General features: G+C 46.8%; 1 protein-coding gene across 2 annotated transcripts in view; it reads right to left on the bottom strand.

Annotated features, from left to right (window-relative positions):
* Positions 1-14,743, bottom strand: part of GATAD2A (GATA zinc finger domain containing 2A) — an 89,412-nt gene that overhangs the window by 69,712 nt on the left and 4,957 nt on the right. Inside the window, exon 1 of one of the 2 annotated variants that reach the window (XM_033134207.1) lies at positions 7,224-7,308. The exons of the other annotated variant lie outside the window; for it this stretch is intronic. The gene's annotated coding sequence lies outside the window, so the exon portion shown is untranslated. Of the gene's footprint in view, positions 1-7,223; positions 7,309-14,743 lie in introns of those variants that run through there. 2 annotated transcript variants of the gene reach the window in all.

Genomic DNA, 14,743 nt, shown 5'->3' with positions numbered 1-14,743 from the left:
TATCACCCTCACACCACAATGACCTCAGGGTTCACAAAAAGACACGGACCTGAGGAAGGAAATCTGCCAATAAACCTACATAAATAAAGCGAGGAGGAACCTAAAACAAAATTAACCAAACCATAAAGCTATGAGGACAACAGACACCAGACCGGGGAAGTTCCAGGAGGGAACAGACAGCTATGTTCCCTTCTCTTCTGCCACTTAGCCCAGGGAGGACTACTCCTCCTCTCTGGGCCTCAGTTTCCAGAGTATAATATTAAGGTCTGCCCTGCTCACCTTTTTTGTTTTTAATTGGGGAGTACTGGGGAACAGTGTGTTTCTCCAGGGCCCATCAGTTCCAAGTTGTTGTCCTTCAATCTAGTTGTGGAGGGCGCAGCTCAGCTCCAAGTCCAGTTGCCATTTTCAATCTTTAGTTGCAGGGGGTGCAACTGTGGGAATTGAACCAGCAACCTTGTTGCTGCGTTCTAACCAACTGAGCCATCCGGCCGCCCCGCTGCCCTACTCATCGCGACTGAAGTCTGTGCCGAATGGTGGGCACACAGCAAACATACAGAAGCAAGCTAGTCCCAGGTGAATCCTAAACTTGTCTGCTGCCCAAGGACCAAAAATAGTTACATTTCTAATGCCCTGCCTGATAAATCTAAATTGGCAGTAAGGCTGCAATTACATTTCAATCCAGCCTCAGTATGTTAATATCTTTACCCAAGAAAACTTCAAAAGCAGACCAACTCCTACTACTGACACCTGAGGCTCTCCGCCTTCCCCCCAGACTTCAGAATCAGGATATGTCACTTGGGTTGGATAGAGACCAAAAAAAAAAAAAAAGCCTCAACAATACAAACTAAACATTTGGGGAGGGAAGGCAGGAGACAGAGGACCCACAAACTGCTGAGGACAGTTAATCAAACAAAAGTGTTAAAGAAAACATTAATCAAACCCTTGTAATCTCCCAGGGTTCCAGTAGGTATAGGAGAATCCCACTCAGGGAGGGATCTAACTACATAATCCTCTCAAAGAACCACCGCCATTGAGGGGATGGGCATTAACCCTTTACATGCATAGGAACAATGCATGAGGCAACAGAAAATGGAGTCCAGGTGTTCTGTCAATGATGCACAAGTGCTGAGATCACAGGTCTGGAGTGACTCAACCAATTCAGCCCAATGCCTTCAAATCAAGAATTCAGTTTGCCATTTTCCTACTTTCCCCAAACCGGTGAGCAACTGGGGAAAATGTGTTTCCTCTGTGGATGTGAATAAAAGTTGTTAGCAGCAAAGGTTTCAGAATTGGCTGGCATAGTGAGCCTGAACACAACACAAGAAAAGTAACAAGCTGTTGTCATTGCCACAAAAATCCACCAACTGGAAACTAAAGTGACCTGCCCCGAAACCTGCTCACCTCCAAGGTCATGGAGAGCAGCTGCCTCTAAGGTAAGAAAGTGTTCCGTAGAGTTTAACAGCCAGACTCAAGAGCTAATTGCACATAACAATTGGGACCGAAGGAAATGTTATGCTGGATTATATGCAAATTTAAGGCCACAGGGTTTTTCACTTTACTTCTGTATAATCTGACAGACCTTTTAGGTGAAATCTCCTTACAATGAGCTCCCTAGACCTCCAGAATTGTTAGTTTACTCTGTTAGGAAGAAAATCTGTCTCCTCCATTAGTTTCCATTGTGTGTGACAACTGAGCGTTGAGACCCTAAGGGGATCGTCCAGTAGTAGTAAGGGGGGGGGGAGGAGGATTTTTCCTCCAAGGTGAATGGCGGGAACAGAGACCGCATACCCTCGCCTACTTGCCCTCAGAGCCTCCCTATCAGGTCAAAGACACAGTCCCCTTGTACAGACGAGAAAGCTGAGGTCAGGTGGCCAAGCTTAAGGATAAAGAGTGGTAAACTATAGTCAATGACAAAGCCAGGACTGTTCAATTCCCAAGCCAGCTAGAGAGCTGGAAGTCTGGAAGCAGGATTGGATACGGACCGGGCTCTCCCGTTTGCCACTTCATACACCACCAGGCAACCCATTTCACATCGCTGGCCAGAGTCCACTCAGGGATAAAGCCAGAGATGCAGGGGCCCCTCTTGGTTCTCACAGGCAGGATCCCATGACAAATATGCCTGGCAAACATCTTCCCATCACACATAAGGAGGGGCTGTCCCTAAAAGTCAGAACATGTGAAGGGTTCAGCAAACCAAGGGACAGGAAAGGGGCTGTCTCCTTTCCCCTGGTGAGGCCCCACAAACCTAGCCATTCTGTATCTCCAGGGAGGGGGACGACGACATGCAAAGTCTGAAATCAAAAAGGCTGGAGATCAGTCCAAGCTGTAGAATAACAGCAAGGTGACCTGGGCAATGTCACTCTCTGTAGAGAACTTTGCCTTCTTCCATCTGGATGGTGGGGATGGGATGTGGCTCCAAGGGGCAAGTAGCAGTGACAATTTGTCCCACACACGTGAATCCACACACAAGAAACAGAGCAGTCATGAATGCTTTTGTGCTCTGCCTCATCTGTTCTAGTCGTAACAGTACACTGACTGAATTCCAACTTACACATACTAGGTGCTGTGCTATGCCACTTGAATTTATTGCCTCACTCCCAACTCAGCATTCAAGGTAGACAGTACCACCCCCTTTTAGAAATGGGAAACAGGGCGAGGGTCAGCAAGGTCGGTCACATCACTAGGAAGTGGCTGCGCAGAGCTCACACACCTCTGTCTAAGGCAAAGCCAGGACTGGCCCAGGACGCTGCTGCCGGGACCTGCTGCCTGAGAACAGGCCCACAGCCTCACCCAGCAGACAGCGGGCGGCACTGTACACAAGCGGCTCCCTGGCACCCGGAGGAGCTGGCTGGCCACTACATCGCAGCGGTATGTTTTAAGTGTGCTCAGAGGCATCACTTCATTTAGGCTGAATTAAGTCTGAAGGCTCAAACCAAACGCTCTGACCAGCAAGGTAGGGCAGGTGGTGTGGGGTCTGGGGACAGAACTGCAGGAGGCCTGGCTGAAGGATTCTCCAACCTCCAATGGAGACTTTCTGTCCAATCCCGCACTGCCACCCGCTTCCGGCCCCCAGCTGCAGCTGTACCAAGTAGCCTCAAAGTCCTACAGCCTCAAACCTTCCCCCAAACTCCTGCCTCAACTTGCTGGGAGCCCCCTTTGGGGTACTGGCCGTGCCCTGCCAGCACATCCTATTTCAGAAGCTGGCCTTTCCTTTCTGTTCCTCAGACAGCTCTCACGTCTTCAATCCTTTCATATAAGGAACCCAAGAACTGAGAAGCAGGGCAGGAAAGCAAAGTCCCTGACAAATTCACCTGAGAGGGGGTACCTTTGTGAGGATAGACAGACAGTGGATGCAGGGCACTGAGAAGCTGCAAGGTCCCTTTCCCCACACTCTGGAGGATTCCCAGTCACTTCCTAAGGCTACCTGCAGGTATTCTATTAAATCCCTTTGTCTTCTAAAAGACTAACCTACATTTTCATCAGACAAAAAGAGGTCACAAATACAGCCTAGAAAGCGAGGGGAGGGGTAAGAAGCCCATGGTCTGACATTCCTCTTGACTCAAAAGTCCTAGATCATGTTTGCCAGAATCCACGTGTGCAAGGTCTGTCCCCAGCTGGTACTTTTGTTTCTAAGAACACACTCTCACTACTTTCACCTCGCTGCCACCACTTCAGTTCCTCTGTCTGTTTTTTTTTTTATCTCAACCTCTTACCATGCTGCCTTCCTAATTCAAGGCAAAGTCGTCGTTAGTACAATAAGTTTTGTTACCTCGAAGAAAAGCAAGCTAAGTACAGACGGTCTAATTCACCTTCTAAAACAGTTCAGATAACTCAAGAGCATCCATTCTAACAATCGACCACACTTAGCAGGCAGCACAGTTCTGTGAGCCTCACACTACGACACTGCCAACTTGTTCTTCTGGTTCTGCCACGCTTCCCAACCCAACAACTGTTACTAGGAAATCCCAGAGATGCTCTATTACCCCAGGACAACTGCTCATGAAGACCTCCCCTGTTTCATAATCTTCCTAGTTTTCTACAATGAGTATCAAGTAACTCAATTCTCAAGGAGAAAAATGTCTAAAGAAACAGCCTTGGCCATTCTATTTGATGGCACAAAAACACCCAAGTCCAAGCAGGTAGTTCTCCAGACAAGCACTTGAGTTGCCCAATTTTAGAGGTTAGCTCACTGATGGTCCTTTAACTGAATTCAGTGGTAAGGGCATTTATATTTGTCTGTGTTGAGAATTAACAGATTCAAAATTCTGCAGGTCAGTCTTAATTTTCTCCCAAGAGATCAATCACCAGAAAATGCCAATATTTCATAAAACTTCGCTCCCTTCCGACTCATGGTCTTCAGAAGCATCTGTCAGTCATCTGCTAAGCCCAACAAGGTCCTGGCTGTGGCCTCTGCACCACACCAGCCCCTTGAACCCTCCTTATCCTCTACAATAGGGTCCCACTGCTCTCAAGGTAAATCCTAGACCCCCTCAGCCCCAGGACCACCCATCTTATCTCCCTCATCCCCCCACCCCCGCCCCATGTGCACGTACACTCTAACCACACCAATCTTCATTCAGTCCCAAGCACTCTGCCAGAAATGCTCTCCCTTTTTCTCTTTACCTAGTAAGCTCCTACTTGTCCTCTGATCCCAACTGGAGGAAGAACCCTTTGAGTCTTGCTCACCGGGTAACCGGTGTTCTTCTCTCCTTGGCCCTTGTAAGTTGCCCCATGTCTATGAGATTATGATTTCTCTCCCACTAATCTCACTATAAACTCCACTGAGCAGGGATTCCTAACACAGTGCTGGAGGCACAATACACACTCCAATATTTATTGAATAAATCAATCCAGAAATCACTTACTTGCAATGCCAGAAATTCACAATATAAATAATGAAAAACAAGTGAGAGGAGCTACTGAAGAATTGAGAAGTGGAGTCTTTAAAATGTATTTTATTACTCAAATAAAAAAAGTTCCTTATTTTATTTTAAAAAGTCATAAAACAGAGATACCCAAGTTGTTTGTTTGTTTTTTAAAGAAAACTACTGCTAATCCTAATCGAGAGATTTTGTTGTTGACATTTTGGTACAAACCCTTCCAGGATTTTTTTCGACCAATAGTAGCATTATTTCTTTCCTCCCTATCAAAATATAAGATTGTAGGATCTGCCAAATGATACTGCATTAATAGAGATGACTTGACATTAAAAAAAAAAATGACGTCAACTGAGTGGAAGTAACAATGCATCCAAACCAGTAATACAGAAGCCATGCCATTCTCTACACCACATCCAAGATGAGAGACAATCCTCTGTAAAAACCAGCTTCAGAATGTTAGGAGAGAAATAACAGATGAAAGACGAAAGGTGGGAGAGTAAGGAGAGAATCTTAACAAATCACTCTCAAAATTCTCACTCTAAACTGCCTCCTTTAGAAAAGTTAACTTTTCTAAGTTGGAAGCTGAAGAAGCAAATGCAAAGAGGTGACTCTGTGGCTTGACTCCTTAAAGGAAAGGCCAACTGGAAACTCCGCTCTCGGAGGACAAAGCCTGGCTATAATGGTGTCACCAGGTCACCCCAAGCAGAGGTGCAATGAAGCCTGGACAAGCAAATGACTTTGTGTTTTAGGAGCTCCCAGGAAACGCTCACATATTGGGTTTGCAAACAAGAACATCCCTGGGTTCTGGCGCCCCACACATAAAGCTCAAGCCCAGCTCTTCCTTTCTACCACTCAGCAGCCTTGGGCATGCAGCCTGGCCTCCAAGAGCCTCCGTTTCCTCATCTGTAAAGTGGGGACTGTACTCTCCCCTCCCCATCAGACTGTTAACCGGCACCGAAGATGTCTGTGCAGTGAGCTTGGCATACAACACGCACTCAAATCTGGGGGCTAGTGTGATCTCTTAGCCCTCCTCCACAGCTTGCTGTCAGGTCTAACTAATGATCTTATGTACTTATCATACTGATACTGGGTGTGAGCAAACATTATTTCACATAATCTAACTTAAAAGAAAACTTGTAACCACTACCAGAAGAAAAAGAATATCAACAAAACTGAAGCAAATGCATAGAAGTCTGTCTGTCCATCAAGCTTCTCTGTGCTGCCACAGGCAGAAGGTGTTACTGTGTGAAACAGATACACAGAACCAGAGACTTAACAAGCACTGTGAACTCCAAGAAAACTGAAAGAAGTAAAAGGATGAGGAAGAGAGAAAATTAAAGGCTCAAGTGACTCACCGGACTTTGAACTAAAGAATCCAAAGCTCTTGAGATAAGGATGAACTATACTACACACCTAAAGACGTAGGTCAGATGCACAAAATTAAGCAGTCCCTGAAAAATTCCCAAGGCAAGGCAAAAACGTGCTCCCAAGGGTTGTCAGTCAGTTCCCTAGGGAGGGGTCTCCATTCATTTCTGGGTCCCAGTTTGGGCGCACACACCAAGTGTCAGTCACGCTCTAGGCTGGGGCCCTGCCCATAAGCCTTCCCTTGTTGAAGTGATCAATTCCGATTCTTGGCAATAATCCCTTTAAAAGGCCAGCTGCTGCTGTCTAGTCACTGATGCCGACCCATTCCAGGTGGGAAAAAAGAAATCAATACGGCCACCGCCTAGATAGGGAGGCAAATTTAAAGTGGAGGGCCCTGGGAAGGGCTGGAGCCCAGAGTGGGGGAAGGGTCCCGCGGCTCCCGGGGGTCAGGCAGGAAGGGCGAGAGCGGGGGGAGGGCCAGCCCTGCAGGCGTGGGCGCGCGGGGACTCTTATTCTGACACTGGATCCGCCGTCGCCGCCGCCACGGGGGCCAGCGCCGCGGCCCGACCCGCCCGGGACCCCCGCCCCCCGCCTCCCGCGCCCACGTGCCTCCAACCCACCGCCCCCCCAACCCCGCCAGTCCTGGCCGCTCGGAAGCAGCGCTTCAGGGCCCGGCCCCTCCCCAACCCCCAAGGAAGCGCAGGAGGTACCGGGACGACGCCGAGACTTTCCCGGACCCCCGCCCAGCCCGGCCCCCACGTGCCGGGGCGGCGTCGGAGCGCGGAACTTTCCAGGGCAGCGGGAAGAAGACGCTCCCGGAATACAAGGAGTAGAACTCGCTCACCCTCACTTTTCCACGCTCAGGCAGGGGTCCCTCACGACCCCCCGACCCTGTCCGGTCCGCGCGGCCCCCGCTGCTCCAGTCTCCACCGCACTCCCCCGGCCCCGACCCCCCGCCAAGTTTGGTCCGGAACTTACCGGGCCGCGGGCCGGCCGGGCCCTAAAGCAGCGCGCGGGTTCACGGGGCCGTGGGGCCGGGGTCGCCCGCGGGGCCGGGCGGCCGAGGGGCCGGGGGCGCCGGGCCGTGCGCGCTCGCTCCGCCTGTGGGGCCGCCCGGGCCCGCGGCGCTCGCTCCGCCGGTCCGCCCTCCCGCCCGCGCCGCCGGCCAGATAATGCGCCCCTCGGCCGCACACATGGAGCCCGGCGCCGGCGTCACCGCCCGGGACATGCGCACCAGGTCAGCGCGCCCGGCCCGCGGCCCCCAAAACACCGGGGAGCTCTTAAAGGCGACGCCGCCCGCCCGCGCCCGGGTGGGCGGGGCCTGGCGATCGGGGGCGGGGCCTGAGTGTGAAGGGCGGAGCGAGGCCGGCCGGTCGGCACCGCCCCGGAAGCACCGCCCTCCCGACCGGGCTCCACGCTACGCCCTGCTCCGCGCGTCAGTTTCCCACGCGGGCTCGGGCGGGTTCCCAGAGCAGGGCTGAGGGGTCCGGGCCAGCTCACCCGCCGCAGAGCCGGAGGGCCGCACCCAGGGATGACTCACGAAGCGCTCGCGACGCACTCACAGCTGACCTCGCTCCAGCTGAGCTGCGCGACTAGGAGCAACTCAGCGGCTTTTTAAAACCGAAGTCAGAATGCCACCCCTGCGGGATCGTCACACAGAAGCTCCTCTCCCGGTGATTGGCCAAACTCTCACTTTTCCAGCTCAGTTAAGAGAGTTCTACGAAGTAAGTTCCAGAACCACCCACTTCTAGACACTTGGGGATGGCTGCGCTCCCTCTCCAGTTACCTCCCAATCTGCCCGAGTGCCTCTGGGAGAAGGTAAACCCCCCTTCCCTTCCAAGAAAGCAAATCTGCACCGGTCCTTCTCCAGTGACATGAAGGAAATACGCGAAACACCGTCTAACCTGAAAGAGGATGGGCCTTGGAGATACTAAACTACAAAAAGCTGAACACAATTTCAGTAGGGAAAACAAAATACCTATTAACACAAGGCGGCTCTCAATATCAAGGTTACGTTGTAAAGAATCACCAAAAAAGGCCCTTTTCATGGTTTTTCAACGTTAAAACAAGTAATTCATGATGAGACACCTAGACTCCTGAATAGGGCTTTTGGTGTTTTGTTTTTTTTAATCACACATTCTAATATATATTCATACAACTGAAACAAAAGTTTCACCAAACATACCTTTACCACTTGCATACAGTGAACTCTGAAATTTTCTATTCTATTTCATTTTAAAAAAGAGAATCAGTGTAATTCCAACCGGATTGCTCGACCCCAAACGTGAAAAACACTTAACGTAGAACAAGTTTTATAAATAAAGTTATTTTTCCTCTATGTGTTCCCCGTCAACAAGAAGTTCAAAAAAGCCCATCTTAATTCTGTGTTGAATTCCAAACACAACTGGAAACTTTTTGTAGTTGATTCCACCATCACCATCCCCACCCCCAAAATCTTCCAACTGCTTAATGCAAAATCTGGCCCAACCTCCCCTGGGTCTAAAGAGAAGAATTCTTCAAACTGAAGAAAAAGACACAAAATACAGTGTTGACCCTCAAACTCATTCCCTGACCCAGTTTTGTCAGCAATTTGCTTTGCTACAAAGAAATTCACATGTTCAAATTCAAAAACCAAAGAAAAACTATCTTATTCTCAAACAGATGACTTGATATAGAAAAGCTCCCTGATCCCGTGCAATAATAGGTTAAAGCAAATATCCAGAATTTTCACTTTTAATTTAGCAGCTGTGTATTTTGAGAACAGCTTTACTCTACAATAATTAATCAGATGATGTATATTAAAGCAATACAAGCAAAATATTACCTCACTGCTCCTCACCTGGGTCTTGACTAATGCCAACTTAATTAACTACAAACAGCAAAGTGTGGTCAGGTGGGAGACCTGAGACTTGAGATAGATGTAGGGATTCCAGAGTCAAAGCTGGCAAGCCCTGTGTGAGTCACCAAGGTGACAACCAGCCTGTTTTAAAGAGGGAGGCATCAGCTGAAACATATTAATGACACTGAGGTGTGCACTGGTGTCAGGCGGACTGCTCCAAAGGGCAGTGCCAACTTCTCCAGCTGGGAAAGCAGGAGTGGGGGTGGGGTGAAATAGTTACAAGGTTTATTTTTGTGATAGGAAGAGAGACAGGTGTTTAGATGGGAAAAGGCGACAGACCCGATGCTCAAGTGGGTGAATACTGAGGTTGGTTGGACAAAAGACCTTGCTGCCTCAATGCCTAGTACTGGACTAAACAACAAATAGTTCAGCTAGATGATTATGAAATATGATGCAATCAACTTCAGATACCATTCTAAAGCTAAAGCAACTCTAAGAGACAATTAGGGCTAGAACCATGTTTTCCTCAAAATTTTCCCTCTACCCTAAGAACAAGGTAGTCAATTCTTACAGATTCCAGTTTCTTTAAAAACACTTGTTACTTAATTAAACAAAATTATCTTCCAAATTCACTTTAAATTTCATATCCTTCATAGGTCAGATCCTCGCTAATAATAGATAGCTAAGCCTCCTTCCACCCTAACCACTGCAAAAATATTCTAATCATCTTTCTAATGTACTATTAGATAAACTTCTAAACACCATCTGACCCTGTTCCTGCACAACAGAGGGACTAACGGAAAGAAATTTGAGCCAAAATCAGAGTTCAGGTCCTTTTATAGCAGAAATTAGTCAAAGACTTCACAATAGTGTGAAACTGAAAAGGAGTAGCATCACCTACTGAATGTTTAAGGTACTGTACTTTTTTGTTTTTAATCAAGAAATGTCTTTAGTTCCTGGCGGATAAAAATTAAGATGTCTTATGTGATAAACACTGATTGACAAGAACTAAGAGACCACCTGTCCCAAGGGATTTGCAGGCTGAGGAGCCTACAGACAATCAGCTCCAGAAGTTCACAGGCTGGTGGTACAGAAAGACACAGAATGATTTCAGTGCAGAAAATGCACTCTTAGTAAAAACTGAGGAATCACAGAGGAAGGGGTTGTTCCTCTGCCTGGGGAAGGATGGGGGGAGTCTTTGTGGATGTGACATTTGAGCCAGCTAACAGATGAGCATCTGAGGCACCCGGAACAGCAGACGCAAAGGCCAGAGCTGGCTACACCTGGAGTGCGGGGGCTTTGGGTCAGAAAGGACTAAAAACGGATAGATTCATTATATTTAAACTTTCTAGATGCCTTTCTCTCTCAAACACAATAAATTGTCAGCTAGTTACTTAAATTCACAAGCTAAGCAGATCTACTTGTTTTATGAGAAGCTCTCTAAAGAGTAAACAATGTACACACTGAAGTGGACCAAGTTTTTCTTTAAGTACCCTTATGAACGAGAGCATGACCACTTTCCATACTTTGCATTTTTAATATTCTAAAGTCTAAAACTGTTTTCATTCAGGTTAGGGACAATATAACCACGATCTCTAAGAGAGGACTGTTTTAAAGTTTCTTATTTCACTGCAAATTCATGTTCACATGGTGCGATTACAAAGTAATTGGTTAGGAGAGGAAAGGAAAAGTTCATTTCTATGTGAATTTGATTTCCTTAGTACTTTGATATTTTTGGTACATTTTTCAAGGACCAGAAAATAGTGAAAGGTGCTATTACAGTGATACTCTATGAAAAATACAATACCCCTGAGGCATTACAGCTGCTAAAACAAATGTCACTTTTAAAATCACAACATTCTTACACTAGGAGTCTGTGGGAGACAGATCAGCACCCTTTTGCCCCATTCCTGTCGTGTATGCTGAAAAGCTCTCTGAAACACAGCTCTCTGGAGATGGGCCACTTTGTCAATGTGTTTGTTTTGTTCTGAGTATCATTTTTAACCATGATTCTGAACAACTTCATGTCTGTGCAATGTGGAGTTCAGGCTCCATCTGCAGTTAGTCTCTGTGTGGTCCTGGTGTCCAACTATTACAGGGTTCTGAGCACCAATGCTTCCCTAAAGGGTTAAACACAAACTGCTCAGAAGTATCATTGTGAACCGGAAGTGTATGTCCCACTCTGTCTTCATCTCCATGTGTTACCAGTTGGCAAGGAATATCTGTTCTATCTATAGGTAGCTTACCAAAACAATGCCCACATAACTTAGATCAATTTTAAGTCTGAAAAGTTAATAAGTGAACCATGTTTTCTATGAAAATTAAAGAATTAAAAGGAAAAATAAATCAGGAAACTACCAGGAAAAAAAAGTCTATATGACAATTGTAAGTCTAGAGCTCAATCTATTCAAACTGCTTAGCAAAGAGTGTTAGCACATCATCAGTCTGCGAATAAACATCCTTGGTTTAGACATGAAGAAAAACATGTTTTAAAAACTTGGTATCCAGTTCACACCCCAATCCCTGGTTGTTAAATGCTAGATCTTCCAAATAGACATAGGAAGGAGGGAAAACATCCTACCAAAAGTTTTCCTAATAGGATGGGTCCTCTCCCTCCTCCCCTGATACCTAGCATGTCACTATAGAAAAATACAGGTAGCGGGGTCTTCCTAGTTTTCTCCACAGCTTGATAAGAAACGCCATGCCTTCTTGCATACTGACCTAGTCAAGCCAACATTTTACCAATTCCTGGTTTGGGAAGAGTAAGATCTTTATTTCAAATTTAGGTCCAAAGTCAACCTTCAATAGAGATACTTTGAGAGGTTAAATATAAAGCTTGAAAACTTTATACATATAAAGCCTAAACCTTGAAAATGCCATGCAAGTTAAAAAATCGTCCTGCTATGTTAAAAATTTTAGACCAGCTTGAATGATAACAATTCTCAAAGGAAAAACATTCAGAAGCAGCCCCCAAATCTTTTCTCTTGAAGTTCCTTTACAGATTAAATTCCATGTAGACTGCATACCATTACAAAAAGAGTCTAGATGGTCTGATTTCACTGGCCATCACTGGTTTCTGATTGAAAAATGCTTATTGAGAGTTCAATTTAAATATGATCTTAATTTGAGTTTAACCTTGAATCCTACTAAGGCATTATACAAGACTGTCCACCCCTGAAGGTAACTTTGGGCTTTACTTATCAAAGGTGACCAGTTCAAACTCTGACTTTTAGAGTTTGAACATAACCTCCTCAGGTCAAGAGAGCTCACCAAGCAGTTTTTTTTTCTTTTTTTTAAATCTTATTGGGGAATATTGGGGAACAGTATGTTTCTCCAGGGCCCATCAGCTCCAAGTCGTCGTCCTTCAATCTAGTTGTGGAAGGCGCAGCTCAGCTCCAAGTCCAGTCACCGTTTTCAATCTTAGTTGCAGGGGGCGCAGCCCACCATCCCATACAGGAATTGAACCAGCAACCTTGTTGTGAAGAGCTCGCGCTCTAACCACCTGAGCCATCCGGCTACCCTACCAAGCAGTTTTTCATCTCCAGGTCCCTGCCTGTGCCTATGCTGTTCCTCTCCCCAGAATGTCTAGCCACCTATTAGCAAGCAGCTCTATCACCCTTTCCTTTGCCGGCCCCCCAAATTGTCCCCTCCTTCCCCGATCTAACTGCAGCACTTCACTACACTTACCAGTTCATGTACTTGTCTTTTCCTGGTAGCCTACGATGAGCTCCTGTGTCCAGCCAGGCGCCTGACCCTTAGCAAGTTAAATGAATATGTCCATCACCCTCAAAGGTGAGGCTTTTGCTAGTGCAGACTATAGCCATGTAGAGTACAGGTTTGAGCCTTTTTCCTAGTTCCCCCATTATGTTTCAGGACGCATTACAAGGCCATATGGTAAGCACACCCAGTGTAAGGCTACAATGAATGGAGGGAATGCACTGGGGAAAAAAATCAGTCAACCCACGAACCTCTAGATCACGGCGCTTGGTCATGAACAGCAGCCTATGGCCTCAATGTGAACCGGTTTGCTCTCGAGCAGTAATTGCCCTAGATAACTATCCAAACTTGGGTGCCAACCTTGAGAGAAACCGTCAGCCTTGATACAATTCTGTAACAACTCCTTTATAGAGCATCTACAACAATCGGGTAACTTGCTTTGTGCTTACCATTCCTACCCGACAAATGAGGAAACTGAGGCTCAAAGAGCTTAGGCCACTTTCCCGAGGTCCCAGAGCCAGCAAGTGGTGAAACCTGGATACAAACCCAAGACTTTCTGGCACTAAAGCTTCTATGACACACAGGGTCTCCCATGGTACCTCTACAAAACAACGAAGACAAATAACGCAAACCATCCTTCAAGAGCACACTCTTGCAGAAGGACCTATCTGCTGTCTGCTTCCTTACGTTCTATACACATCTCTAGAGCATCCCTCTGCAGACAAGTTCCTACAAGGAACACTGAAAATGCAACAGGAAATCATCCTGTGGCACCTCTGCCAGAGTTCTGAATTTGTGGGTACATTAGCCGAGACGCCAGAATTGCCAAGTACAGGTCCTCTGGCTGCTCCCAACTATGAAAACGCCACTTAATCAAGGAAAAAGTGAGCACTTGAATATGTTTTCTATGCTCAAATTGGGGCCTAACAACTCAGCCTAGAGGGCGGGGGAACAGGAAGTGAGGAGGGTGAAAGCATCCACTTCCCAAGGACAGCAGGGCCCAGAGGTGGGAGCCTGGTCACACGCAGTTGCATTATTTGTTCACGCCCACTTCCGGCCTGGGCCTGCCTCTTCACCTCCAGCCAGTACTTGGGTGGAAGGAAAGAAAAAGAAGACAGGCTAACCAGAAACTCTCCTTATAATATTATAATATCCTCCCTCTCTCTACAGTCTGTGCCCTAAATGAGTATCCACCCCAGCCAGCTCTCTGGCTCCCTCACCAATATGCGTAAGAAAAGCACGTGTGACATAACTGACCTATATTATTGTATGGACTAACTTAAAATCTTGGTTACAACATAGGAAAAGTCAAAACAGCACTTCCCCAAGCCCATTATGAGGGAACCCCAGGACAAAGGGAACTTCATGCACCAAGAACCTATGAATATACAACAAAGTAGTCTATTTGAAATCTCACTTTTCCCATGCCATAAACAACAGCCAAGCACTCCCCTTGTCTGAATTTTCTTTTTTTTTTTTTTTAGATTTCAAACAAGGCAGGAAGGGCTTTTAGAGCTGTTTATCTCTGCGTAATATGCACCGCCATGAAGAAATGCCACAGGATTCCAAAAACACACTGCCACCAACTTCAAGAAAAGCAAAGCTGAAAATGCTCCTGGCAGGGACCATCCCAGACTCTCTCTTGTTTCTCCAAAATTACAGCCGCAGTCATCCTGGATCAACTAGTGCCAACAGCCAACAATCAACCAGGAAAATGCCATCATTTCTGTCTCCTTTTAGAGGCAGGAAACAGAAGCAAGAAGCCCAGTGAGGAAATGAGAAGGGTAGTGAGGTTTCACTTCTAAACCTCCAAGAAACAACACCCTCAAGCTCCCAATATCCAGGGATATTCCCAAAGAAGTCCTGCGATATTCTTTTATTGGTTCGTTTACGCCTGGGATGTAAGCTCATTGAGGGCCTACTCCATTTGTTCTGCTCATTG

This window comes from Rhinolophus ferrumequinum, chromosome 18 (assembly GCF_004115265.2).
Source record: "Rhinolophus ferrumequinum isolate MPI-CBG mRhiFer1 chromosome 18, mRhiFer1_v1.p, whole genome shotgun sequence".
Classification (NCBI taxonomy): domain Eukaryota; kingdom Metazoa; phylum Chordata; class Mammalia; order Chiroptera; family Rhinolophidae; genus Rhinolophus; species Rhinolophus ferrumequinum.
The sequence above is the reverse complement of the archived record's forward strand: the minus strand, read 5'-3'. Positions and strand labels throughout refer to the sequence as shown.